Source organism: Neoarius graeffei, chromosome 4, assembly GCF_027579695.1.
Source record: "Neoarius graeffei isolate fNeoGra1 chromosome 4, fNeoGra1.pri, whole genome shotgun sequence".
NCBI classification, from domain to species: Eukaryota; Metazoa; Chordata; class Actinopteri; order Siluriformes; family Ariidae; genus Neoarius; species Neoarius graeffei.
This window is the reverse complement of record NC_083572.1, coordinates 81,199,092-81,224,477: the sequence shown is the minus strand read 5'-3', so window position 1 is coordinate 81,224,477 and position 25,386 is coordinate 81,199,092. Positions and strand designations below refer to the sequence as shown.

The 25,386-nt window shown below is 42.3% G+C and overlaps 1 protein-coding gene across 5 annotated transcripts in view; it reads right to left on the bottom strand.

Annotated features, from left to right (window-relative positions):
- The window catches only part of lpp (LIM domain containing preferred translocation partner in lipoma), a 492,132-nt gene that overhangs the window by 6,846 nt on the left and 459,900 nt on the right, over positions 1–25,386 (bottom strand). The window lies entirely within an intron of this gene.

The window sequence follows — 25,386 nt, the reverse complement described above, 5'->3', positions numbered from 1 at the left end:
AAAGCGGCTCGAGATAATGAGATGAGATGAATTTACGTAGCACCTTTCTCACACCCAAGGTCGCTTTACAATTAGAGAGAAAAAAAAAAAAGTCCACCAAAAGAGGGTCAGGATGCAATTCTAGTGGCGTAGCTGCCCACAGTCCCACCAAAAGACACATGAAGGTATGTCCTACACCGCCTGTACAGCTGCCGTGAAGCCACTGGGCAACATCACCCAGAACGCCGCGCCATGGATCCACACAGGGAGCACAGAAACACCGCCGCACAGAGCGCTGGTATGTCCCAAACTGCCTGTACAGCCACCACGACGCCACCGGGCAACATCGCGCAGAACACCACGCCAAGCACAGAAGCACCGCCGTACAGAGTGCTGGACAACCCCGATGTTAAAAGAGCAATGACCTCACTGCAGTCCATAGCGAGGAGCACAGGCATCACCCATAGTGGACCAAGGCCCGAAGGGAACCGACGCCCAAAACTGGGTCCGGAGCTACACCACAACCGGCGGACAAAACATTCAAACAAAGAACAAACATCAAATCATACAATCACAAAAAGAAAAACAAAAAACAATATGTATGATAAAGCATATTAATGAAACAAAACTTCATTAAAGAATTAAATATGAAGCATTTAAAAAACAAAAAAAAATCTTTATCCATTCATTCATATTGATTAACTGCTTTATCCTGGAAGAACAAAATAAACAACTATGAACACTGTAGGTTAAACCATTACATTTTAATCTCGTTTTAAAAACACCAGATCCCAAGCTGCGCAACAGAAAAGCATCAGAAGATCGCAAGTTCGATTCCCGACGATGGCCGTGCTCTCTGAGTAAGACGGCTAGCATAAACTCTCTCCTTTGTCAGTCACAAGGACACTAGCTAGCTGTATACATCTGTAAGCTCATGTATGTGGAAGAGGGGAGATAGCACTTTCCTCTGAGCAGCAGTTTGGAAAGCTGTCCTTAGCTGGCTTTAAGTGTTGGAGGAAACGTGTTCGCTTTCACACTCCCCTCCCCACACTATGACATTTATACTCTTATTAAAAATGGTCCCTTTGGGTTCTTCGTAAGGTTCATGGTTTTAGGTTTCCACTTAATAATTTGTGAAAGAGAAATCTGCTCCAGGATTCGACATAGCATCTTTCAGGGTTCACCAGGAGCATAAGCGAAAGTTGACATGCTGTATCAGAAAAACATCTTCCGCCATCTGAAGTGAAAGTGCTCGTGAGGATTTACAGCAGGCCTGCTTTAGCTGAATGAAGTGCTCAGGACGGGTTTCAAGAGATCAGCAAGATATGCCAGCTCTAAAAACCACTCCGAGCTTTTAAAATCACGAGCAGGTCTTTGTAGTCAGTGTGGAATGGAGCGAGTTACCAGTGTACATTACATGTGCTCTGACTTTCTGTCTCGGTAAGGATACAAGCTGTCACAAGCTGTCGATGTGTAAGACTGATTTAGCCCCAGTGCTGAAAAAAAGTGAACTCAAGGTGAAGGGTGGGCCAGTAAAACGTGCGGGTGAGTCCACAGCAGGAACATTAGGTTTGCAGTCCATATGTAAACAATCAGATGAAATCCATAACACGCAAGTCTTATTTTTCTCTGACAGAATCGTGCACAACAGAGGTTGCTGTTCTAGCCCTTTTAATGGAGATCATCTTATCACTTACTCTTAAATGTCTCCGAGAGCCAGATATGGAGTACATCTCATAAATGAAAGCAGGAATGGCAGCCAGTCTGATTAGCTGCTCTCTCAGTCGTAAACAAAGTAATCTTTCACTCACTCCCTCCTTCTGCTAGAGGCAGGACAGTAAATATGTCGACTTTCTGATGACTGTGGCCTTTTCCTCGGCCATGAGCGCTGGGCACCGTGCCCGCTCATGACTTCTCTTTTCCTCTGCATCACTCTTATTATTGCCCACCTCGAGCTGTAGATTTGTTATGGCCATATTTAATGCGCAACAATCCATTTTCTCTTCTGAGCAGCCTCACAATTACAGCAAACAATGACAAATCATCGCAGGATTATCAATTACAGTCGCCTCGCTCTCTGAGAGATTTGTGTGTGTGTGTGTGTGATTCCTGGATCTCTCTCTTCTAGGTTCAGTGGTCTTGCTGAGTCTCGACTGGCACAGAGCCAGGAAGTGGCAGTCGTTCTCTCTGGCATGGTCCAAATGACACTGTCAAGATTGTGCGCGTGTGTGTGCGCGTGTGTGTACACGTGGCACAGCTGAGCTTCATCATGCAGCCGGTCTGTGGCTGTCCAAAATCAGAGTTGCAGTGTTTCCTATACTCAGATCCCAGAGATTAATTTAAAAGAAAGTGACTTTTGGGTTATCTTTAGGCTATAGGAGTCAAAGGTCAAGGCATGATCTCTGAGCATCCAGACGTTGTTCTATTAACTTTAAAAGCTTGTTCTGAAAGGACTGAGAGCTGGACAGTTTATAAAATAAGAATAAGGGGTTTCAGGTCATGCGATCAAGTCCACCGTGTCTTAATTTCTCTCCTTTCATCCTATAGTGTAATTTAAATCAGCATTGTTCTCCCATAGCAACTCCTGTGTGTCGATGATGTCCATATCCTACAAATCCTGAAAAAGGAATGAAATCTTTAATAAGATATATGCTGTGAGTCCATGAGGTATCGCCTCAATTCCTGACTGAGAGAGAGATATTCCTCAGTGTCAAATGCTTAACAGTTTCACTTAAACCATTTAATTCGTCTTTATATGTCGTGCTACAAGTCCGTACATTTACAAGTCAATCATTCAGCACCTCCAAACAGACACCATCTTTGCTCAACTGTCTTCTGCTGTCGTGTTTAGCCATGATTGTCAAAGCAGTCCAGATTTACACCCTATGGATTTACTAACCAGCATTAACTTTAAAGTACAGTTTAAGAAAAATCCCCATAAAGTATTTCCAAAAGAAAGGCTGGCCCGAACCCAGAGGACTACCACTGCCACTAGAGGGCACTAGCTATCTGTGCCTCTGAAATACTGCAGGATGTACTCAATGATGTACTGTTTTTTCTCTCTGACTTGTATTTCTCTAAGTGTTTACCCAGAAGGCTAAACAAATGTCTATGTGGATGAGGTAAAGTGAATTTAGGTCAGAGAGCTTCTCGCTGAAGCGAGGGCCGAGCGGAGTGTGTCGGAGTCAATTGTGGCCTCTCGTCTCCCACGCGGCATTTTCAATTTCCTGGCAAAGTGCTCAGTCTTTCTTTTTCTCTGTTTCTCTTTCTGACTCTCAGGCACTCGAGCAGTGCAGCTCGAAACACGGGGCTTCATATGGAAGCTCTTTTCCTCATCCAGGAGCTGAGTTGGTTGTGTTTTGACTGAGAGATAGGAATCTGATTCACAAGTCCGGCTAACCTAAACGACTTCATTCTTTTTTCATTATGAAATTTATTTTTTAGTGTGAGGATTTTATCCCGATATACAAATGTTTAAAAGGGGTAAATTAAGTATATAACCATAAATGGTGGAATAAATTCTAAAAGAAAAAAATCTGAATAGCTGTATGCAAGTGTGTGTGAGAGAGAAATAAAGAATGATAACATCGACATTTATAAAGGAACTCTTTTTCCTTCTTTAATGTGTGCATGAGCATGTAAAGCAGTACACTCCATGTGTATTTAAGCAAAATACTTCACACTTGCTGAATGTCTCCTTTGATATGAGGCTGAATCAGTTTTGCATAGTTTTACGGTCAGCTGAATGGCATACATTTGCTTTACAGGAAATATCAAACTATCTGCCTGTCTGTTTCTTTCAGCATTTCATCACATGATCTTCTGAAAAATAACTTCGACAAGAGTCCTGAAAAAAAAAATCTGCCATCAAAAACATTTGACTATCATGTAAAGAGATTCTTGGATATTTTTACAGGGTTGGGGACTCACACCCCTGTAAGGAATAAATAAAATACATTATTCTATCCACATTCACTGTATATGAGCAATCATGCGCTCTGATTGGCTACTCTACTACAAGGATATGAGCTCATATACCATGAGTAGAGAAAAACAATGGCGAAGCGCGTTGCTGAACCAACCGAGGTTGAAATAAAAACTCTACTTGAAAACAAAACCCCCAAAAATACAAAAAAAAAAGCAACAAAATATGGAATGAACGTATTTGATGGTAAGAACATATCTTTTTTTTCAAGAATTATTATTATAGCATTTTTCACAAATTGCTCCTGTCATTTCGCCACTTTGTTTAGATTGTAAGCGAAAATTATTTTGTCAGACGTTTTGTATAAAGTTTATATTTATCGAATTTGCAAAAAATAAAAATAAAAATGCTCCGTTTCTCAAAATCCAGTGAATGTGGATCGAATAAAACAGTTGTTCCATTCAATCTCGTCAGACGTGGCTTATAGCCGAATGGGCACTATGCAACTCGTTGGCTATCAGCTCATGTATGACTCGATTTCGTGGAATAAGTGTTAAATAGACATGCTGTTAGAGGAAAATAAATCAACAATGAGGTGGCGTGATGCAGCTCAATGTGTAGTTAACCCCAAAGTGGATTATTTTCCTATAACAGTATGTCCCAGTTAACACAGTAAATGTTTATTACCTACATACAATTTCCCTTGCTGGATCAATAAAGTATATCCATTTATCTGTATATCCATCCATCCATCCATCCATCCATCCATCCATCCAATGATTACAAGTTTATTTATTAAAGAATGGCACATTATACTTTTTATTTCTTTACAGTTACATTCAATATTGTGGAAATTCCATGAGAAAAGTTAGCTCCTGTTATCTCTCGCATTATAGCGGCTATAAACAGTTATAATAGCCTTTCTTGTTCCCTATATTAAGGTTAATAATACATACATTGCAGCAGCTTGCCATGTTACTGGTCCTCTGTCCTGAACACTGTCCTGTGAAAGCTTTACCTTTGACCAAAGTGCCGACACTGAAGATCCCAAAATTGCTAAATAAACGTCTTCCTACAGAAAACTCCACTATATCAACAATTACATATTTACAACCGGTTTCTGAGCACTGCCCATCATATAAATCCCTGTGTGAGTTGTTTCTAAAGAAACGACACGATATGAGAACATGCGATTTAGCTGAACTACTATCAGAGCTGAAGTTATCGAAAATAAATCAACAATCAATAACTTTTCTGATCAATTAGAATCGAGCACATGCTATACAGTGCTGTTTTAGATAATAAAGGATTTGCTGTGAACCTGATCCCTTTAACCATTGCTGAAAGGACTGAGGTCACTGCAGAATGAAGGTTAATCATTTGCTGACTTCTGCTCACATCAACTCTTTGCTTTTATGGAACGCACACAGTCTCGTCTCCTCAAATAGGAAAATTCCACCTTTACGTGGAAGACTGGCGGATTGGTGGGACGAAGGAGGCACTGCGAATGCGTCTCTCGCAAAATATAAATGAAGAGGAGAAGACACAGGACGGAAGATTTGATTTGGGTTAAAAGCTGAAGTCTAGTCAAGGCATCAAGCACGCTGTGACCTTTTCAAAGTCTCTCAAGGTTTCTTCCACATGCCATCTCGGGGAGTTTTTCCTTTCTTCTGCCAGCTCGGGTTTGTTCCTTTGAAATCGAAATCTGTGTCCAGTTTTCTGTAAGGCTACTTTGCGACGGTGTCCATTGTTACAAGTGCTATACAATTAAAATGAAATTGAACTGAACCCTCAGAGAGGTTGTAAATGGTAAGAGACTGACAGGAGCCTGCTTTCAGAATTGGTGAGAGAGAGAGAGCGCAAACTTTCACTCAGAAGCTGGGATGCATTAGTTGTGAGAGCTGCTTCGTTCAGCTCACTGCTCTCTGTAATGCAGGCGGATGAATGACTTGTACAAATGAATTTTTTTTTCTTTCGAATTTTAATGTTCAATCAAAAAACCATGGCACTGTGACCCTAACATGCCAGATATCCCCATGATCTCCAGGTCACATAGACTCGAGTGATTTAAGCTGAAATAGTGTTCATGTCAAAGTTAAGATACCTGAATAAGCACAAACAGTACATACCGAGGTATAGCAAACTCATCCCATTTTACTTACTTTTATTGTATAATGTAAGAGTGGTGTGGTGATTATGCACAGGGTGTGTGTATGTGCTGTAGTCTTGTAGTTGTGTACTTGTCATTCCGCTTCCAGCTGCGGCCACCATCTAGCTCCACGGGCGTAAAGAGAGGCCGATTGCGTAAGCCCTCTCCTGATGGTTTTACGGCTACCACACCAAGACTCTCACAGTGCCTCCTAGTTGGCACACTATGGGTAACGCTGAACTGTGAGGGATCAGAGCCCCAGAGGTGCAGTGTACAGGCCCACCAGTGTGTGGACACGCCCTGGAACTCACCAATCAGGTCCCCTGCTGCCTTGTAGGGCTTGCTATGAAAGGCAAAGGCTAGGAGAAGGCGACTCTGAAATCAAACCCACCTGCTGCCTTGTAGGTCATGTCTCTTTAGACAAAGGCTAGGGGAGTAAACCCCGAAATCAAATCAGGAGGGAGGGACCCGAAGGCAGATGTTGGAGCAGCTCGACCCTTCATCTGGCATCCCCTGCAACGACACCAACTTTCCAGACGTATTGATCCGTCTTGCCTCTGGATGCTGTTGGTGAAGCCGAGAGAGAGGAAGTGGGAACTGGGCAACACACTTTTTCTACACACGATGCCCAGGCACAGCAGTTCAAGACTGATGTGAACTGCTACGACCGTCTGACTAGACGAAAAAAGAGCTAATGATAATGTAAGAACTGATGAGACAGGATTAATTGATTTGTAAAAATCATGCATGACACAAGCGGGATTCGTCGGCTGACACTTAAATGTCATGCATCATAACAGCCAATTTGCTCATTTTAGCCCTTCGTCCATCTATGCTATACTAACCTCCTCTCATCTGATGCGTCCTGCCACCTTTCCTTCCTTTCCATTCCGCTTTTCCTTTTCACTCCCCATCCCTTTCTCTGAAATCAACAGAGCAGCAAAACATGACTCCACCATGCACATATCCCTGCATCCTCCTCCTATTACAGAGCCAAAGTGACACACACCCAGAAACAAGCTCGCTCCCTGACTTGTGGTGACACTGCAGGGTCAAATAAGGTTCAGGCATGTTTCCCTACCAAACAGAGGATGAGACAGAGAAACACACTTAGACAATGTAGAAAAAGGGCATATATCTCTCATACAGAATGCACTTATTGCAGTGACACCCACTAAAACAATTCAACCTGGGCTCCAAGCACAACACACACACACACAACACACACACACACACACACACACACACACACACACACACACACACACACCAGGTTTCCTTTAGCCTGCTAACGGGTTTTGCAACCCAAATCAGTGCAAGTGCTTTATCTAATTGGGCCTCTCGTTTGAGGAATGCCAGTGAGTTAATCATATCTGAATATACAGAACTCAATTAGAAGCCATGCAAGCTAACGTACACAGTTATGAATATTTCATAACAGGATAAGGCAGAAAGCCTAGAGCATAGGCATTGCCTGTGTGTGTCTGACATTGAGCAATATGAGGAGGATGGGCACAACTGTCTGTTTAGTGAGGTTGTGCTTTAAGAGCCGTGCCACAATAGAGGTCATAGGGAGGCACAGAGCCAGAATCGAGTGATGGGGTGTTTACATAAAGACTAACTGTATATCTATAAGGCAGTGTTGGATGGAAAAAAGCAGCAAAACGTGTGGTACCACACACAAACAAGAGTGCTCTGAGACGACAATATACCCCGCTACAATATATTGCAAACGAAATTGCAATATGCGTATTACTGTCCTATAACAAAGCCATTTGCCAAGTTTCATGAAATTCCTCCAAAAATTGTGAGAGGAGTTGATTTCAGAAGGTGAGAACCCTTTCCAGGACGGACAGACAAATGGACGGACGGACTTTGCCACGACATAATCCCCCTTCGGGCCTTTTGTCCAGCGGGGTATTAAAAAAAAAAACTCCCACTCTAATTTCACCAGAACATACATTGGAACTGTATAATAAAAAAAAGTTGATGAAGGCACACCATAAGTATGATCGACCATAAGTAATGACAACACGTATCTCATCTCATCATCTCTAGCCGCTTTATCCTTCTACAGAGTCGCAGGCAAGCTGGAGCCCATCCCAGCTGACTATGGGTGAAAGGCGGGGTACACCCTGGACAAGTCGCCAGGTCATCACAGGGCTGAAACATAGACACAGACAACCATTCACACTCACATTCACACCTACGGTCAATTTAGAGTCACCAATTAACCTAACCTGCATGTCTTTGGACTGTGGGGGAAACCGGAGCACCCGGAGGAAACCCACGCGGACACGGGGAGAACATGCAAACTCCACACAGAAAGGCCCTCGCCGGCCCCGGGGCTCGAACCCGGACCTTCTTGCTGTGGTTCGACAGCGCTAACCACTACACCACCGTGCCGCCATGACAACACGTATGCATTACTTAATTTGTAAAACTTAATTTTACAAACACGTCACATAATACAGTAGTGTTGTAGTCAAGACCACCTAAACCGAGACCAAAAGTGTATTGAGACCAAGACAGGACCAAGACTTTGAGGGGTTGAGATCAAGTCAAGTCAAGACCAAGACAGGGTGAGACCAAGTCAAGACCAGAACCAGACCAGTGTGTGTGTGATTTCACCCATCTGAAGGGGTGAACACACACACACACACACACACACACACACACACACACACACACACACACACACAAAAGTGAGCAATGAGCGCACACACACGTACCCGTACCCAGAGCAGTGGGCAGCTATGCTACAGCACCCGGGGAGCAGTTAGGGGTTAGGTGCCTTGTTCAAGGGCACCCCATATTAACCTAACCGCATGTTTTTGGACTGTGGAGGAAACCAGAGCACCCAGAGGAAACCCACACAGACACGGGGAGAACATGTAAACTCCACACAGAAAGGCCCCCATTGGCCACTGGACTCGAACCTGGAACCTTCTTGCTGTCAGGCGACAGTGCTAACCACTACGCTACTGTGCCGGCCAATCATATCCAATCACATTAATGATGTTAACAAATAAATCAGACAACGCACAGGCAATTTAGAGAAATCCCCACAGTTGCGGTCTTGAAATAAAATCCCGAGTCTTCTGTGTCTGAGACAAGACTGAGTAAAAACATGGTTGATTCCAAGACGAGACCTTCAAAAAGTGGTCCCGACACCGGTCTTGAGACGAAGACCACTCTAAAGTACTACAACACTCGCTGAAAGCTATCGTTTAGGGCTAATACTGAACTGTGGGTATGATGAGTGTAGTAGAGGGATGACATTTCAGTGATGACATGTGAGGACTGGAGGAGTCAACTGCACATTTCCTGTCTGTTACACTGCAAACTGTGTTCATATTGTGCCTTACAAAAGTACATTAAACCCTTTAAATGGCTAATATGAATATAACACAAATATCAATCTCAATGAAAAGCAAACTTTTGAAACTTGCCCAAATATCCAGCTTACTCCACAATGCAGCCATGTAATTTACAGGCTCCTTCAAATGTTGTGATTTTCTCTGCTTGTCTGTGGTAGTGTCCTTTAGAAATCCAAAAACATGTGCGCGCACACACACGCCACAGGGTTGAATTTTGTAAAAGATGGGCCAACAAGTTTCAGAAACAGAAACAACGCCTCCCTTGGGTTTTAGCATCTTGTTCTACATTTTTCCTGCAATATCCATGATGCATGAGCACATGCGACTGATTCGTAGCGATCAGTTGCTCATCATGGAAATATCTTGTACTTTGATCATTCATTAAGATGTTTTTGTTAGTAATATATTATTTTATTTTATTATAAAAAGAGAAATAAAAAGCTGTACAGGTGTCTGTTCCACATAAATATGTTCCAGGCCCTTCAAATCTGAGTAGTCTTGCTTCCTGCTCTGGCATGAACAAACACGAACAAAGTCTTGGACACATGTTTTTTGTTTTTTTTAAGTGGAGGAATTTTGATGACCATGCATTCTTATCAGCTTCCTCCAGAACAATGACAACAGTGTCTAAACAGATGCTTAATTCTGCAATGGGCTTTCTGCCTGGAAAGCTGACAGCACCATGCTGTAGAAGATGTCCATCAGCACTCAATATGAATGTAAATGGCACCATGCCCACTGCTAAAAGCATCTCTGCAATACAACCCTGGGAAATGTGTGCACGCAGCTTGGCGCCGAGCCAACATGTTTTCATGATGTGTACGGGGATTTCCCCAGACACATGGCTACCAAATCTCGTCACTGTATCAATAATTAGGATTTCTAGGCACACCAGTATCCTCTGGCGCCCTTCTTCTAAACCCAGAAATATCTTCCAAGCTTTCTTTATGATGCCTCAGTAAACAGGAGGCAAAAATATTGTGCTTTCAACAGAACTTATATTAACCATTCTCCAAGCGCTGCTCCAGAAAATGAACATCATGAAAAATAGAGGAGTGTCAAGTCACCGGCAAACAGAGCGTACAGTACAACGGCAAAAGCTGTGTGAATGAGATCTCACATCAACACTAATAAAGAAGTCAATCTACAATGCTTCTCCTAAGTTCTAAGTCTCCTTCTAACAGGCAGTGCGAAAGCACAGAACTGCAGCACAATAAGAAATATTTACAGTGGTGCTTGAAAGTTTGTGAACCCTTTAGAATTTTCTGTATTTCTGCATAAATATGACCTAAAACATCATCAGATTTTCACACAACACCTAAAAGTAGATAAAGAGAACCCAGTTAAACAAATGGGACAAAAATATTATACTTGGTCATTTATTTATTGAGGACAATGATCCAATATTACATATCTGTGAGTGGCAAAAGTATGTGAACCTTTGCTTTCAGTATCTGGTGTGACCCCCTTGTGCAGCAATAACTGCAACTAAACGTTTCCGGTAACCGTTGATCAGTCCTGCACACCGGCTTGGAGGAATTTTAGCCCATTCCTCCATACAGATCAACTCTGGGATGTTGGTGGTAAAGAACAGGGATCTATCAAAGTCTGATCTTCACAACACGTTTGTGGAAGTGTATCATGGCACGAACAAAGGAGATTTCTGAGGACCTCAGAAAAAGCCTTGTTGATGCTCATCAGGCTGGAAAAGGTCACAAAACCATCTCTAAAGAGTTTGGACTCCACCAATCCACAGTCAGACAGATTGTATACAAATGGAGGAAATTCAAGACCACTGTTACCCTCCCCAGGAGTGGTCGACCAACAAAGATCACTCCAAGAGCAAGGCGTGTAATAGTCGGCGAGTTCACAAAGGACCCCAGGGTAACTTCTAAGCAACTGAAGGCCTCTCTCACATTGGCTAATGTTAATATTCATGAGTCCATCATCAGGAGAACACTGAACAACAATGGTGTGCATGGCAGGATTGCACGGAGAAAGCCACTGCTCTCCAAAAAGAACATTGCTGCTCATCTGCAGTTTGCTAAAGATCACGTGGACAAGCCAGAAGGCTATTGGAAAAATGTTTTGTGGACGGATGAGACCAAAATAGAACTTTATGGTTTAAATGAGAAGCGTTATGTTTGAAGAAAGAAAAACACTACATTCCAGCATAAGAACCTTATCCCATCTGTGAAACATGGTGGTGGTAGTATCATGGTTTGGGCCTGTTTTGCTGCATCTGGGCCAGGACGGCTTGCCATCATTGATGGAACAATGAATTCTGAATTATACCAGCGAATTCTAAAGGAAAATGTCAGGACATTTGTCCATGAACTGAATCTCAAGAGAAGGTGGGTCATGCAGCAAGACAACGACCCTAAGCACACAAGTCGTTCTACCAAAGAATGGTTAAAGAAGAATAAAGTTAATGTTTTGGAATGGCCAAGTCAAAGTCCTGACCTTAATCCAATGGAAATGTTGTGGAAGGACCTGAAGCGAGCAGTTCATGTGAGGAAACCCACCAACATCCCAGAGTTGAAGCTGTTCTGTACAGAAGAATGGGCTAAAATTCCTCCAAGCCGGTGTGCAGGACTGATCAACAGTTACCAGAAACGTTTAGTTGCAGTTATTGCTGCACAAGGGGGTCACACCAGATACTGAAAGCAAAGGTTCACATACTTTTGCCACTCACAGACATGTAATATTGGATCATTTTCCTCAATAAATAAATGACCAAGTATAATATTTTTGTCTCATTTGTTTAACTGGGTTCTCTTTATCTACTTTTAGGACTTGTGTGAAAATCTGATGATGTTTTAGGTCATATTTATGCAGAAATATAGAACATTCTAAAGGGTTCACAAACTTTCAAGCACCACTGTACTTTGGTCTGGTAAATTGCACGACGAAATCATTGATGGATGGAACTTAAATGTCACAAAACGTTTCAAATGTACAAAAATGTACTTAAGAGATAAAACATGCAATTAAGTCTGCACACTAGCATATTACCTATGTAATCTGTTTAACCTCAGTGACCTGCAGATTTCTTAGAGAAAAGGAGAGACTGAAATTACTCGTCATGAAAGTGAATCAGCCATATTGTGGAAAACGACACAATAGTGTTGAGTCAAATTATTCCTCTTAGTAACATACAATCTCACAGCAGAGGCCACATTTCTCTACTCATCATCCATTGTGGCAAATTAAATGGAGCGACCTGAATGCATATTTGAAGAAGAAACCTTTATTTGTCACATGCACACTCAAGCACAATAAAATTCGTCCTCTGCATTTAACCCATCTGAAGCAGTGAACACACGCATGTACACAAACACACAAACTCAGAGCAGTGGGCAGCTATGCTACAGCGCCCAGGGAGCAGTTGAGGGTTAGGTGCCTTGCCCACGTTAACCTAACCACATGTCTTTGGACTGTGGGAAAAACCTGAGCACCTAAAGGAAACCCACGTGGACAGAGGGAGAACATGCAAACTCCACACAGAAAGGCCCCCGTCAGCCGCTGGGCTTGAACCCAGAACCTTCTCGCTGTGAGGCAACAGTGCTAACCACTAAACCACCGTGCCGCCCTAATTTAAAAAAAAAAAAATAAATCATTTTATCGTGCAGTGAAATGCTTATTGCAATGCTCCATAGACTGGTACCAAAATCCAGAATTGTGACACCCAAAGGCATTTTTGAGACAAAATCGGCAAACAGTCTTATTTTGTCAATTTGGGTGTGCCGAATTCAAATCTGCAATATGCCGAGCTCTATCTGACCTCTGTTGACCTCTAGAGGTCATTGAACTTTGGGCCTGTAAACGTCTCAGCTGAACCCAGTTTCTCAGCTTTCTAAGGAATGAAATGTACTAAAATGATTAATGAAGTTAGCAAATGGCCTTGTTTGTTAAATGTTTGGGTGCTGAATTCATTTTTCATGTGTAAAACCACATATGACCTCTGATAACCTCAAGGTCATTAAACTTGGCCTATAGGCCTATGCATTTAACGGCATTTTTAAACTGACTTTACTCCCCCAAAAAGAATATGAACAGACAAAAAACAAATAGAAAGGAACAAATACAACATTAAATGCCAGTCCATGTACATGTGACTTACTTTTCACAATGAGAATGCCTCGGCGATCACCTTACATAACATTGCATTACATTTAGCGGTTATTGTTTATACAAAGCTACTGAAAAAAGGACAGATTCAGCAGCATACAAAATGTGGGGGCATACAGGGTATACAGGTTAATCAGGGTTAGTATATATGAGAGTTTTTTTCTTTGTTGTTTGTTTTTTGTTTTGTTTTAAACGGGGTAAAGCCTTTACAAAAAACAAACAACAAAGAAAAAAACTCTCATATATACTAACCCTGATTAAGCTGTATACCCTGTATGCCCCCACATTTTGTATGCTGCTGAATCTGTCCTTTTTTCAGTAGCTTTGTATAAACAATAACCGCTAAATGTAATGCAATGTTATGGAAGGTGATCGCCGAGGCATTCTCATTGTGAAAAGTAAGTCACATGTACATGGACTGGCATTTAATGTTGTATTTGTTCCTTTCTATTTGTTTTTTGTCTGTTCATATTCTTTTTGGGGGAGTAAAGTCAGTTTAAAAATGCCGTTAAATGCATAGGCCTATAGGCCAAGTTTAATGACCTTGAGGTTATCAGAGGTCATATGTCGTTTTACAAATGAAAAATGAATTCAGCACCCAAACATTTAACAAACAAGGCCATTTGCTAACTTCATTAATCATTTTAGTACATTTCATTCCTTAGAAAGCTGAGAAACTGGGTTCAGCTGAGACGTTTACAGGCCCAAAGTTCAATGACCTCTAGAGGTCAACAGAGGTCAGATAGAGCTCGGCATATTGCAGATTTGAATTCGGCACACCCAAATTGACAAAATAAGACTGTTTGCCGACTTTGTCTCAAAAATGCCTTTAACTCCTTAAATAAGTACTTTTTTGAATTTTGGTATCAGTCTATCATAGGTCATGAGGATAGGGTTTTTTTTGTTTGTTTGTTTTGGGGGTAAACTAGAATGTAATAAATATCATAAAAAGAAAATAAGAATGTGATGGCGTGCTCTGCAGAATATACACAATATACCGAATATGTATAAATATACTGCACATAAGAAATATACTGCACTATAATGAATGTATTAATGTATGTTGCACTAAAATTGGGTTGCACAAGAAAAAGCATGTATAATCATATTGCACACAAGAAATGTATTGCATTGTAATGAGTGTACTGAAATGTATATTGCACTGTAATTAGGCTGCACAAAGAGGTATATAATTGTTCTAGAAATGTACTGCATATTGTACTGCAATTGAAGCATTCTCATTAAAACAACCAGATTGTAACCAAATACGCAAGCCTTAAATTTTCACGCTGCTGGCTGTTAAGTACTGGCTATTCTTTTCCTGTTCTTCACCTATTAATGATCAGTTTCTCTGCATACATCCTCTCAGCACCTTCTTCATATGAGATAACCCTGAGCTTTTAAAGCAGATGGATCTGAGGGGTTCCATAGCACTGAGGTTAATGAGGTGCGCAAGGCGTCATGTTACGTCCATCAGAGCACTTTACTGCCTTGTGCTCTGGATTAATTGAACATACTTAAGTTAGATGAAATTACCGTACATGAAGAGGTAGAAGAGATGGAGGGATGAGGGTGAAGCGGTGACAGTTGCTGTCCTTTATTGTTTGTTATTGTTACCGTTATTGTCCTGATTAAGATCCTGAATGGCCTGAGGGAAGAAGTCCCTCCTCATTCTTTCCGTGTTGGCCTTGAGGGAGCGAAAGCACTTCCCTGATCTCAACAGAGAGAAGAGCCCATGGTTGGGGTGGCTGAGTTCCTTCATTATCTTCCATTATCTTCAGCCAGTCTCCATCCAGCAAGTTGTCTGGTTCAGCCAGTAAAAAGAGCTCAAAGTGCAAGGCCAGCACTAATACACCCAATAACCAGAAATTACGATGTCCAATTAATCCAGAGCACAAGGCAGTAAAGTGCTCTGATGGACGTAACATGACGCCTTACTCACCTCATTAACCTCAGTGCTATGGAACCCCTCAGATCCAGCTGCTTTAAAAGCTCAGGGTTATCTCATATGAAGAAGGTGCTGAGAGGATGTATGCAGAGAAACTGATCATTAATAGGTGAAGAACAGGAAAAGAATAGCCAGTACTTCACAGCCAGCAGCGTGAAAATTTAAGGCTTGCGTATTAGGTTACAATCTGGTTGTTTTAACGAGAATGCTTCAATTGAGCAGAGTAAAAAGGTCAAGTGCAAGCTCTTGGAACATCATCGTCTTCAAAGTGGCAATTCTGCTGCTCTCATTTTCATTGCAGGCACATCCTGTGGTACTTTCTCAGAGCTTGGGGCTACTCCGCTGCGTGCACCTTGCAGCTTATTAGCTGGATGATTCATGTCTCAGCACCACACGGCTTTGTACCAACTATTTTTATAAGGAAATGTGATTGTTCTGCCATGCGCTGATATCTTGCCCTCTTGTTAGCTTCTTCTGAACTACACTCCATTGCTCATGGAGGATGGACAAGACAGAAAGGCCACAGAGATGATAAACAGATAACAGTTGGCGACCGAGTGCCGACCTGTGGAGGAGTTATCCACTCCTCCACAAGAGGGAATCGTCATGGTCTCTTCTCTCAGTTATCCACTCCCTCCGCAAGAGGGAATCGTCATGTTCCTAAATATTTATGTAGACGGGTAAACATGTGTCAGAGATTAGCTTTTGCTGGTAAATTCACTCTTAGCAAAGAAGCAGTCTCTGACACACTTTTTCCATTAGTTTCTCCTTCCCCAGAGTCCTGATATATTCTAATGTGCACCACTGTTCCAGCCCACTCTGCAGGACACACGAGCTCAACCACAGCTGGATTTCCATTTAACAAATCATTACTACTACGAATGCCAGGCTAATGGGTTAAATATAGAACACCCAATAGTATAAGAGTTAACAGCTCTACTGTAAATACAGCCCTTTGGAGTCTGATCTCTGTAAAGCAAGACCTCGAATTTGTTTCTCCTCCTGTTTCACTTTGCACATGGAATGAAAATGCTTCTTCTAATCACAAAACACCACAGAGAGCCCTGGGCACCTGTTGTTTTCCCCACCAACCGCCTGTGATTTGACTCCACGGCCCATGTCTCAAAACTACAGGGAATTATGGAAGCCAGAAGAGTGCTTGATTGGTGGCTCTGGGAATTTTGGTCAGAGCTATTAAAATGCTGTGCACACGTGTGTGTATGCTTGTGTTTCAGTTATGAAATTCCGACTTCATTATTTTGCATCAGTTGATTGAACATTTATGGTTGCTACTACTGGTCGCCTGGCCCCTCCTCCTCTCTGCTCCTGCCCAGCTCGCTCAAGGCTGCTGTCTGTCCCCAGTCCCCATTGGCGGAATGACCATCCCATTGAGGTCAGGACTGCCGACTCCCTGACCATCTTCAAGCGCAGACTGAAGACTCACCTCTTCAGGCTGCACCTCTCTCCTTCTTCCCTGCCCACTGTGTAACTACGTTTAATTCTAGACCAACCCAGGCTGTGTATTGTCTAGACTTGGATTAACCGTTTGAGTTCTCTGTTTAGTTGTACTTTATATGGTTGGTTTGTTTCGTTGGCTGTTTGAGTATTGATACTTCAACAGAATATTACACCAAGTATTGCTGTCACTTGTTCAGTTGACACTAGAACTTTCTTATCTACAGTGGTGCTTGAAAGTTTTTGAACCCTTTAGAATTTTCTATATTTCTGCATAAATATGACAGAAAACATCAGTAAAAATTTTCACACAAGTCCTAAAAGTAGATAAAGAGAACCCAGTTAAATAAATGAGACAAAAATATACTTGGTCATTTCTTTATTGAGGAAAATGATCCAATATTACACATCTGTGAGTGGCAAAAGTATGTGAACCTCTAGGATTACCAGTTAATTTGAAGGTGAAATTAGAGTCAGGTGTTTTCAATCAATGGGATGACAATCAGGTGTGAGTGGGCATCCTGTTTTATTTAAAGAACAGGGATCTATCAAAGTCTGATCTTCACAACACATGTTTGTGGAAGTGTATCATGGCACGAACAAAGGAGATTTCTGAGGACCTCAGAAAAAGCGTTGTTGATGCTCATCAGGCTGGAAAAGGTTACAAAACTATTTGTAAAGAGTTTGGATTCCACCAATCCACAATCAGACAGATTGTGTACAAATGGAGGAAATTAAAGACCACTGTTACCCTCCCCAGGAGTGGTTGACCAACAAAGATCACTCCAAGAGTCTGAAGGCCTCTCTCACGTTGGCTAATGTTCATGAGTCCACCATCAGGAGAAGACTGAACAACAATGGTGTGCATGGCAGGGTTGCAAAGAGAAAGCCACTGCTCTCCAAAAAGAACATTGCTGCTCATCTGCAGTTTGCTAAAGATCATGTGGACAAGCCAGAAGGCTATTGGAAAAAATGCTTTGTGGACGGATGAGACCAAAATAGAACTTTTTGGTTTAAAAGAGAAACGTTATGTTTGGACAAAGAAAAGCACTACATTCCAGCATAAGAACCTTATCCCATCTGTGAAACATGGTGGTGGTAGTATCAAAGTTTGGGCCTGTTTTGCTGCATCTGGGCCAGGATGGCTTGCCATCACTGATGGAACAATGAATTCTGAATTATACCAGCGAATTCTAAAGGAAAATGTCAGGACATCTGTCCATGAACTGAATCTCAAGAGAAGGTGGGTCATGCAGCAAGACAACGACCCTAAGCACACAAGTCATTCTACCAAAGAATGGTTAAAGAAGAATAAAGTGAATGTTTTGGAATGGCCAAGTCAAAGTCCTGACCTTAATCCAATGGAAATGTTGTGGAAGGACCTGAAGCGAGCAGTTCATGTGAGGAAACCCACCAACATCCCAGAGTTGAAGCTGTTCTATACGGAGGAACGGGCTAAAATTCCTCCAAGCCGGTGTGCAGGACTGATCAACAGTTACCGGAAATGTTTAGTTGCAGTTATTGCTGCACAAGGGGGTCACACCAGATACTGAAAGCAAAGGTTCACATACTTTTGCCACTCACAGATATGTAATATTGGATCATTTTTCTCAATAAATAAATGACCAAGTATAATATTTTTGTCTCATTTGTTTAACTGGGTTCTCTTTATCTACTTTTAGGACTTGTGTGAAAATCTGATGATGTTTTAGGTCATATTTATGCAGAAATATAGAAAATTCTAAAGGGTTCACAAACTTTCAAGCACCACTGTAGGAGTTCAGCACTTTGTGTATTTGACTTCTGCACTCATTGTACGTCGCTCTGGATAAGAGTGTCTGCTAAATGCCATGGGATGTAACGGACAGTATTAACATAACACCAAGTCCAAGATAAGAAGAAGAAACCTTTGTCACATGCACACTTCAAGCACAGTGAGATTCATCCTCTGCATTTAACCCATCTGAAGCAGTGAACACACATACACACACACAGAGCAGTGGGCAGCCATACTACAGTGCCCGGGGAGCAGTTAGGGGTTAGGTACCTTGCTCAAGGGCACTTCAGCCCAAGGCCGCCCCATGTTAACCTAACTGCATGTCTTTGGACTGTGGGGGAAACCGGAGCACCCGGAGGAAACCCACGCAGACACGGGGAGAACATGCAAACTCCACACAGAAAGGCCCCCATCGGCCACTGGGCTCGAACCCAGAACCTTCTTGCTGTGAGGCGACAGTGTTAACCACTACACCACCGTGCCGCCCTCAACAATTCCTTGAGATTCTTCTTGGAAAACTATGGATAAATAGTACAGTTTGAAAACACTCTTGACTGTGTGAGGTTCTGAGATCAGTGTATGCACAACAATGACCAGACTTGGTCTCAGTACCCATATCAGTGAAGATTGTGCAGGGGAGACTCTTCAGATCAAAACCAATCTACATTAAACACAAGCCTGAGAATGAAAACCTTATTAAATATTTGCATAATACCTGCAAACGTTCAGCATGGTTAAAATGTATTAAGCAGTAAATAGTGCAAACAAGCAGCCTCTGTCTCATTACCCATTAGAAATGGAATGAACTGAGCCTGGAGCTCTGAGCACACTGCGGCGAAAGAAAAATATATATATTTATGTCCTGACACTAATGTGACATTAACCAGATCAAAGAGCACTTCATGCAAAAAGGGTGATCGGTTAAATAGCAGAGATGTTTATCTTTATTACACTGCATTCAAACAAGCAGAGATAAGTCCTTTGTACAGAGCAGCGAGGAAACGCCAGGACACAATGGCTGATTATTGGCTGTGAACTTTGTCGCTCAGCACCGAAGCGGAGTTTGATAAAAGGCCGCGAGAATAGGAAGCACATCAACAAGAGGTTACAACTTTCCTGTCCGTTACTGAAAGGAATTAATGGTATCTAGTAGCAGTGTTGAAAGCCCTCAGCAAGCGGAAGTAGGTTAACAATATGAGAAGTGTTCTATAAAATATGTAAATTCGCTTGTTTGAATAGATTATATCATGTTTTTTTTTTTGATAACAAAGAGGACTATTACTGGATTGCAAAGCTGGATTGCTTTGTTTAACCAAAGTCAGACAATATCTGACTATCTGTTCCTCTGTTTGTGTTCCTGGATTAAACCTGCGTCGACTGGATGCACAAATCAGTTTACAGGAAATAATACAGGTTCCATAAATAAGTAGCCACACTGATATTCTAAATTTCAACAATTAAGATCTATGTGTAACAGGTTAACAGGTGGTCTCTCTCTCTCTATATATATATCATGCACACTACAGCTAAAGAGAACAAAAAGAAACACTGAGCATATAGATGCCCATGCAGCAGTCCTGCAGAACTGAGAAAAGCAGATGCATCAAATAAATCCATCAATAAATCCTATGACTCTTATGCTCTCTTTTTACATTCCTCGACCGACATCCCGGCCTCATTTCAACTTTCCCCTCAGCTCAATGGGGCCTTTCACGTCTCTTCAGAGACACGAGTCTCATGTTGCTTCTCTAATCATACAGAGGCGTATGACCCTGAGGATGGGAGGAAGAGAAGAAGAAATTACTTTCATTAAGAAATTCAGATTTCCCCCCATCCTTTTGATCTTGTGCCAGAAGAACATTTATGGTGATGAAATGCATAAGTAAAGTTCTTAAATTATCCCAGCCCTCTTTAATGCATGGGAGTGAGTTGGAAAACTTCCACAGAAGACAGCTACAATCAGTCTGAGTGCTGCTGGATGGGGCTGATTTAAAAGGCAGCTGATGCAGTATTGTTCAAAGGTATTTGAAGCATGTTGATCATCGTGCTAATGATGATAGCAGAAACAAATGGAATATGTTACAGCCTGAGGATTTGGACCATGAAGAATGATTTATATTATTCTACTTAACTATTTCATACTGTATATCAATCAGACACGAGTGTTTCACTGGGAAATACACCACTTGTATTTTTCATATGAACTACATCCAGGACGTTTTTCCAATATCCTCACCTATGAGGAAATCGGTGAATCGTTTTGATAAACTTGTGTACTTTTTTCGTGAATAATGTCTCTGTAATAAAAAGAAAATCACATATTCGCTAGGGGCGGCATGGTGGTGTAGTGGTTAGCGCTATCGCCTCACAGCAAGAAGGTTCTGGGTTCAAGCCCCATGGTCGGCGAGGGCCTTTCTGTGCGGAGTTTGCATGTTCTCCCCGTGTCCGCGTGGGTTTCCTCCGGGTGCTCCGGTTTCCCCCACAGTCCAAAGACATGCAGGTTAGGTTAACTGGTGACTCTAAATTGACCGTAGGTGTGAATGTGAGTGTGAATGGTTGTCTGTGTCTCTGTGTCAGCCCTGTGATGACCTGGCGACTTGTCCAGGGTGTACCCCGCCTTTCGCCCGTAGTCAGCTGGGATAGGCTCCAGCTTGCCTGCGACCCTGTAGAACAGGATAAAGCGGCTACAGATAATGAGATGAGATGAGACATATTCGCTTGAAGATTTGAAGTTTATCTTCTCATGTTGAAAAACTTGTACTTTTCATACAAAACACATCGCGGATCTGAGTGACGTATTTCCCGATATTTCACTCCGATGATGTCACTCCCAGTGTTTTCTCACTGACTAGACGCGTGTTGTCAAAATGACGAACCGGTTCAAAATTAAAATTCTTTTGATTAAATTGCTTTGTGTGTGCGTCTCCATAAAGAAAATTACATGGTGGCGTGAAGATATGAAGTTTATCATCTTGTGTTGTTGAAAAATACTTCACTCGTTTGCTTTGCTCACTCATGAATGTATATATTCACCACTCAAACATAAGCTTCTTATCTTCGCATCACCATGTAAATACATACAGTATATCGCGCGCACACACACCGGCCACTTTATTAGCCACACCCATCCACCTGCTATTTTATGCAGTTCTCTAAATCAACTAATCCTTGGATAGCAGCACGATGCATAAAATTATCCAGGTACAAATCTTCAGTTAATGTTCCCTTCAAACATCAGAATGGGGAAAAATTGTGATCTCAAAGTGTGACTGGCATGGCTGTTGGTGCCAGATGGACTGGTTTGAGTATTTCAGAAACTGCTGATCTCCTGGGGTTTTCACACACAACAGTCTCTAGAGTTTACACAGACTGGTGCAAAAAACAAAACCATTAACTGAGTGACAGATCTGTGGGTGGAAACGCCTTGTTGATAAGAGAGGTCAGAGGAAAATGGCCAGATTGGTTGGAGCTGCCAGGAAGGATATAGTAACTCATAGAAACTCTTTACAACCGTGGTGAGCAGAAAAGCATCTCAGCATGCAACAGCAGAAGACCACACTGGGTTCCAGCCCTGCAGCCAAGAACAGAAACCTTAGAATCAAGAACAAGTTCTTGTTAAAGTGGCCGATGCGTGTATATGATTTCACTTCTCACTGCAATTACACTCATTACTGGTCATCGCTGGCAAGGCAACTATAATCTTGCAGCCCTGTTGCATGCTTGTTTACTGTAACATTAGCACTTTAGATTTCATTTTATTTGTTCACCTTCAGGGGCAGCACGGTGGTGTAGTGGTTAGCACTATCACCTCACAGCAAGAAGGTTCTGGGTTCGAGCCCAGCGGCTGGCGAGGGCCTTTCTGTATGGAGTTTGCATGTTCTCCCCGTGTCTGTTTCCTCCGGGTGCTCCAGTTTCCCCCACAGTCCAAAGACATGCGGGTTAGGTTAATTGGTGACTCTAAATTGACCGTAGGTGTGAATGTGAGTGTGAATGGTTGTTTGTCTCTGTGTCAGTCCTGGCGACTTGTCCAGGGTGTAGCCCACCTCTCGCCCATAGTCAGCTGGGATAGGCTCCAGCTTGCCTGCGACCCTGTAGAACAGGATAAGCGGCTACAGATAATGATGGATGGATGTTTACCTTCAGTCACCGCTTTATCCTGGTCCAAGTCATGGTAAGTTATCAAAAGGTCTTTTGCTGAAACCGAATCAGTAATTACTTCAACGTAAATAAAGAGGTGCCATGCATTCAATGACTGCATACGTAAGAGAATGCATGCCATGTATCCACCTCCTCATCGCTCAAACAGGAAACTGAAAGCTTTTTGAAGGCCAACCAAAACTCTCAACAATCTTTACACGGCTTGTATGTCTCCGAGTGTCAAGGCCAATTTATGCTGACAACCCAGTCCTCACAGATAACGTCGCAGACAGTGTCTGCATAGCCCCCCCACCTTCGCAGACGCTCTGCGCGCACCTCCCAAAAATTGTGACCACCGCAGAAGCCTCGCAGACAAGAGGGCTCTGATTGGTCCACTCTACATCCGCTGTACATGCACTTCCGCTTCCCTACTTTCCTGGTTTGTTTTGTTTTCACGACCGCCATTTTTAAAAACACGAGCGAAGATGGAGCAGCACGAAGAGCGGTTGATCGAGGAAGTGAGGAAGTACGTACATCTATACGACTCCAGTTCTAGTCATTATAAGTACCCGGAGGATAAACACTCCACTAACCACACCCACCAACTACTCCTAGCGATTTCGCGACTTCACGCCCCCTTGCGTTGTGGCAGTGAATAACATCACGCACGCCTATTACTCCCCGCTCAACGATAAATTACAACTGTCTGCGAAAAGCTATCTGCGAAAACCTTGTCGCAAGAGCATGCAGAGGCCTTCAGCCCTCAGCATTTCTCTCACTTACTGCCCCAAATTGCTGCCCCTGATATTGAACTGGAAGGTGGTTTGTGGTCACCTGCATGCTGTCACTAGTGAAGCTTGTGCAGATTTTCTTTGTGAGCAGTAGAACATGATAATAATAGCTCAGTGTTCAGACATACGTGGTGTTCCAGAAGTACTATAAATGGGCAGTGAAAGTGGCACATCTCACTCCTTCCATTTTTGTAAAATCTCTTCATAGCAAAGATGCACTGTTCATTTGTGAACATCATTAATTGCAGATTGTTGCCTCACAGCTCCAGGATCCAGGTTTTCATCCTAAACTTAGTTCACTGTCTCTGTGGAGTTTTGCATGTTCTTCTTTTTGTCTGCATTCCTTACTATTTTTCTCCATACATGCCAAAAATACGTGCATAGGTCAATTTGCTTGCCTGAATCTCCACTGATTTAGAATACATTATATGCTTTATAATTAAACAAAATGTATAATTATTAAGCAAAATAACTTATTGCGAATAATATTTATTATTAATAGTATAACAACAATCCTCCTCCTCCCCACCTTCATCTCATACAATAAATAATAACTCTATAAAAAATAATCAGAAATCACAATCAAATGTAAGTGCCTGGTGCAGGCTTGTAGTACTCGAGTCTGACTCATGCCCTAATTTTAAGGACTCGTGACTCGACTTGGACTTGAGCACTGATGACTCAGACTCGTGCATTAACTGCATTAGGACTCATAAATTGGACATGAGGACTTGGATTTTTTCTTTATTTTTTTGTAACATGCCGTAATAATTTGGCATAAGATATTTATATCTACAGTAATTCTTGTACTAATTTCGTGCAAGTGTCTCACACCTGCGTGCCTTTGCGTGCGCATCAGATAGACTCTCGGGTGCGCTCCAGACAGTGCACGCACCAAGCGGACTCTCGTGCGTTCACACCGTAAACGACTCGCACCTGCACAGGATAAAGGCACAATCAGCGTGCCTATATAGAAACCGTGAAAACGCACTGACTTTACGAAGTATTGAGTTGCGTTGCTGACACATTACCGAGCCTTATTTCCTTGTTTGGTTTCCTGATTTCCTGTTTCTCGTCTTTGGTTCTGCAGAGTCTACGATACCCTGTTTGTGACTCACTCGGCCTATTGCCTGTATCACTATTTTATGATTTTGCCTGCCGTTCTGGATTGTTTACCGTCTTCACTTGTATGAATAAACACACCTTCTGCACTCACATCCATCTCCCAACCATCTCCGACAGAATATTTCGCACTCCCTGACAAAGAGAATGCATATTCACCTGTTCATACGTCAGGTTCAGGAACAAACTCATGTTAATGGCGCTAAAACAGCTACCATCAAACGGTGCAGTTGGAGCCTTGTTCTCGGACTCAACTCGGATCAATAGTGGGCTTAACTCGAAATTTTTTTTAATGACTTGGACTTGAACACTGGAGACTCGAGACTGGACGCAGACTTGAGGTTTAATGACTCGACTACAACACTGGCCTGGTGTTTGTTTTAGTAACCGCTCTATTACCTGAAGCGGAAAAAAGCTGTAAATTCAACCAGAGAAACCACAAGACAGCATTGCAGCACTCAGAAAATCTTCAAGAAAGTGACCACATTTTGAATATTAATTTGAAAAGACGCCAAATTTAGCAATCTTCCTAATTTGTTAAGGAGAAGTGGTGGAGTAAAAGAGGAAACAGAGGCAGATGGTGATGCCTCAG